This window comes from Anarrhichthys ocellatus, unplaced genomic scaffold (assembly GCF_004355925.1).
Source record: "Anarrhichthys ocellatus isolate YVR2014 unplaced genomic scaffold, GSC_Weel_1.0 scaffold3, whole genome shotgun sequence".
Lineage (NCBI taxonomy): Eukaryota > Metazoa > Chordata > Actinopteri > Perciformes > Anarhichadidae > Anarrhichthys > Anarrhichthys ocellatus.
Window position 1 is genome coordinate 4784433 of NW_022280033.1, and position 5046 is coordinate 4789478.

Below are 5046 nucleotides of genomic sequence, written 5' to 3' on the forward strand. Positions count from 1 at the left end.
GTGTGTGTGTGTGTGTGTGTGTGTGTGTGTGTGTGTGTGTGTGTGTGCGTGTGTGCGTGTGTGTGCGTGTGTGTGTGTGTGTGTTGGGCTCACCTACTCTGCTCCACAAATGACAATGCTGTGGCTAACAAGCACTCCGGCCCGTTTTGACTGGACAACAAGGGCTTAATGACAAGTCACATAACAATGGAGAGGAGAGGAGTACAGTGGAGCGCTCCAGCCAAACTATCAGTCTGTCAAACAATGGATTGTCAGTCCTCATCTTCTCTTCTCTCGCTCATTGTGGAACAGATAAACATATCAAACACACACTCACCTATGCACGTATGCCTATATACACAAACAAAAACAAGCGCACTCGTTAACACACTCAGGTGTACGCATTAGCATGAAGATGTAGAAGCACAACAACGTGGAAACTCTCTATCTCCCACACACACACACACACACACACACACACACACACACACACACAGTATAACTGGCTGTACAAGCAGGGTTTGATGACAGCCCCCTAACAATAGGGAGCAGAGCAGCCTAGCTATCTGCCTGTCACACAATGAAGGGAGTACTGCTGAAGAGGTTGTCACCACCACTACATGTAAACACACACGCACAGGCACACTGAAAAAATCATCACAAAAATAAAAACATGAGCTGTGGAGTGTGTGTGTGCACGTGTGCATGCCAGCGGGTGCACACACACATAAACGGGGTAATTCAGAGCGCTGCCATTTATGTGAAGAGTGCTCCGTTTTCCAGACTGTGAGTGGAAGTGAATTTGCTTTTTCTGTCGAGTGCAAGTCAGGTTGGATTAAACAACACTTGGCCAGTGCTGATGGGTTATCACTGTGCATCTGTGTGTGTGTGTGTGGTTGTGTGTGTGTGTGTGTGTGTGTACGCATGTGCTGTGATGATGCCCACAGGCGCCTGGATTTGATGCAGGCACATCTGTAGACAGCTCCCTTCTCCTGTCAGGGCCCATCTTCCTCTTTCTCTCATTTTCTCAAGGTGTCCTTTCACTGTTTCCTCGCTCATCATGTTACACTTTGTTTTCTCCCGTCCCCTCTACTACTCTGCTCTTGACAAAAAGAAAGAGTGGCCTCCACACTAACAGCACATATACACAGGCTTTCTATCAATTCTAATTATTATTTTCATCTAATGTGGATTTGCTCCAAACACCATCAAGAGCGTATTGTAACTTTTTTCTCCCCTTGTGTTATTATATTAGGGGGCTGTGGTTTCTCTTAGCTTTAGGGACGCCTCTTTATTGTGCTGAGCCGATAAAACAAAGACTCCAGTGCAGTGTTGTGGAGTAATTAGCTGGTCTAATGAGGAATTCTTAGAGCACAGATATTAATATTGGAACAAAACCAGACTTGGGTTCTCATTCTTGCTGTTGCTGACAGCCACGGATGCAAAGGGCTGAATAAGATCACAAAGCTATTTGGTGATATTTTCGAAGAATAATGACTCTGTTTTCAATCAAATTGTTGCTATACATAAAAGCAGCTCAGGAAAAATGTAATATAACAAAATTTAAAAAAATCTATTGGTAATGACAGCATGCAGAGATCAATGCCCTTCCAATCAAACAATTTAACAAACTGCCGTTGCATTTCCTTACAGCACTTCACTGAATGTGTTAATCAGGCCTTTTAAGGATAACACTGGATTTATTTCATGATATGATTGAGTGATATATCAAAAAATGTTAAGTTAGCAGTCTTTTTGATTTTATCCTAACTGGCATGTCTCCTCTCTTTCGTCCACAAGGCGGGAGTTTACCACAGGGGAATTCTTGGGGTTAGACTAATATGTTGTTTCCTCTGAATGATAAATATTACGGGTATACTCTGGGGGCTGCCCAAATACTGAATACATAGAAAACTCTGGTTTGTTAGTTTTACATGCGATAGTGTGACCAGGTAAAGGTATGACACCTGAAGAGTTCAGACACATGAACCATCTTCCTAGATATCTGTTCTATCATCTTCAGCACACCGGTTCTTCAGCTAATTCACTTAAAGAGGTGCTGAGCCTGACACACAAGAGAGTGCGTTCAATTGGACGGATTTGATGGAGCTGCAGAAACGAGGTGTCTGGTGCTGAGGAAAATAATATGAAGAAAACTGAAACGCCTCAGTAAAGTAGAGAAGAGTAAGCGATAATGGTGTCTGGATTGCAGTTGGATGGATAGCAAGGCAAAGGGATCAGAACACAGCACTTGATTCTGCAGCACTCTGGTGATTTTAGCCTTGTGAACGTGATAAACTATTGACCCTACTGTCTGGCTCAGGTCAGCAAAGAAGAGGATTGTGTGGGCGAGCATCACAAAACACTACAGCAGCAATGCACTGTGGCCAATGGTTCGTACTGTCGCCGATTTGCAAGGAATAACGTCCTTGGTGAAAATAAAGTAGCCAAATTCAGGAGAGGAGTTGTAGTCAGAGACCACCAAAGATATTAATTCCCTTTCTGTCAGAGTCTGTAAATCCTCAACACAAGCTGGGACACATTTACCCCATTCATCTAAATGACAGGTCATATTGTAGCTAATTAAGCAATTTTCTAAACAGTGTATTGAGTTGTTTAACAGTTTTACTCCCTTGTATATACCATTTGTGTTTCCTTCAAAGTTTGTGACTTTTGCATTGTACTGTATCTAGAATTACTGCACTATCCTAACAGGATCCATCATTTGCCATATTTGGTAATCATTAAATATGCATCGTTACAGAGCTGATCAACATGACTGTGAGTTTTGCATGTCAAAACTGTGCAGTGCTCTGAATACACTCAAATGCAAAGCTGTACGCGAGTATCTACTGTACATACATGTATTTGTGGTATTTTAGCCTGCGAGTACTAGTATACTGAGTGTCAATGCAAGTACAAGTACGGTTTGTTTATTTGTTCCATGTTAGTGCACTGATGTGTGTTTGCGTATGTGTGAGTCTGTCTGTGTCCCAGTGAGTATAATGGTCCCTGGAGGCAGGCCAGCGTCCATCAGCAGACAGCAGGCATTAGTGCTCTGCCAGATTATCGATGGACCACCGGTGCTTGACAGCAGGCCCCTCCCCACGGTCACAGGACAGGGTGGGTATATGTATGGCTGTGTGTGTGTGTGTGTGTGTGTGTAATATAAAAAGAGTGTTTTTGATACGTATATACACACAGAAGTAGAGAGATGTCTGTGTGTGTTTCAGAGACAGCGATGTCTGTGTACGACCCCTGACCCCAGGCTATGTGTCACAGCTCTGTGTGTGTCGATGTGTGTGCGTGGACGAGGGGCCGCCCGGCTGTCATCGATCTCACACACACCAGGCCAGCACTTAACACTTGGACTGTAGCGACTAATACACTCACACCCTCTATTACTGCCCTACTGGAGGCACAGCGTGTGCGCGCGTGTGTGTGTGTGTGTGTGCATGGCCTACTGCCAAACTCATGCTGCTGCTGTTCAATGGCAGCACAATAGATTACACATATAACAGTGTAATGATATATCTCTATTAGACATCCTCCTCCCCTCGCTCCTCGTTTCTCCAAACCCATCCAATGTTTTACTTTTCTGTGCATATGTGGAGGACAGGCTCGTCATTACTACTGGACTTTTTTGGTGCAATTATTTTGTACTTATTTACTTTAAATAAATGCAGCCGAAAAGTCCGGAATCCAGGACTAAATATTTATAAATATATATACGAAAAACATGATTGTTTTATCGACTTAACTTTCATTTGAAGTTTGATTAAAAACTCAATGCTGTATGTTTAACTGTCTATTTCCTATGGTGCTTTACACCAAAATGTGTTTGGAACAAAAAACAAATCTTCATTTTGCACGGTGTATTATAATTCCTAGATTGAAATACATTATAATCTTTTTTTATAATCCCAGTTATATTGCATTACAATGTGATTATAAGTTACTCTATGAAGTATTATGACACTTGACCTTATAAGTCATAATAAAATGCTGAGTGGTGTTATGATCATTGTTATAAAGCATTATGGGTATTTAGAAGTGCCTGTAACTGTAATAATAGAGTGCTAGAAGCAGATTATCACAAACTATAAGTATGTTTATAATGCATTATAGACATGGGCGTCATAGAAAGTGTTCCCAAGTTTACTTTGCCATAAACAACTACAGAGCATTTTCAGAGATTCCCTGAGAGTGAACACTTGGATGAGACTCTAAACTCTACATTTCTTTCGAACAGCAGTGCAGGCTGTGTGGGTCACCGGGCTGTTGGAGAGATTGGGTCACATCAGCACTAAGAGAAACATTCATAACAGCATAATAGTTGTTTTGATCCTCTGAGGCTCATGGGTGTTATGGCAGATATCATGGAAACACATGTGTCCAACAGTAGAGGAAGAAGAGGCAGAGGAACTGAGGTAACAGAGAGCCTTGCTTCACACTTGCAGACAATACATCTTCATGAGTAAAGGTATATAATCATCAATAAAACAATGTAGGACAGTGGAAACAAATTACTTATTGGACAATGTTAACCATCTCTTTGATGATAAGGATGTGATTAAAAAATATATACAGTATATACATGTGTTGATTAAAATAAAACATATAAATAATAAATAAATATACTGCATGTATTTGATGCATATTATACAGACTTTTACACCAGAATATTTGATTTTACAACTGACTACTCAACAGTAGAACAACGCTTAAAAGGTTAAAATCAATACTACAAGAAACTAACAAGTTTCTCACTTAACGGAGGGATAGGATTAAGTAGGAATGGTGGATGCTTTGTCGATGGAATGGGTTCATGGGAACAGATTCATGGGTTTCACTATCAAACTCCTGAGTGTCACCGGGGTTAAGGGACCTCTCACTGAACAGCCGACTCAAGTGCACAGGGTTTATGTGCAGCACAAAGAGCTGACTCTCTGTGGTAATGTTGTCCGTCACTGTGCATGCATGGATGGAAACAGTCCACTAAGCATGCTGTCAAGACACACACGTGTGTGTGTGTGTGTAGGCCTATGTAGCAATATGTATAGCATA

The 5046-nt window shown here is 41.6% G+C and overlaps 1 protein-coding gene across 1 annotated transcript in view; it reads right to left on the minus strand.

Moving 5' to 3' along the window:
• The window catches only part of LOC116401082 (calmodulin-lysine N-methyltransferase-like), a 22897-nt gene that overhangs the window by 7108 nt on the left and 10743 nt on the right, over window positions 1–5046 (minus strand). The window lies entirely within an intron of this gene.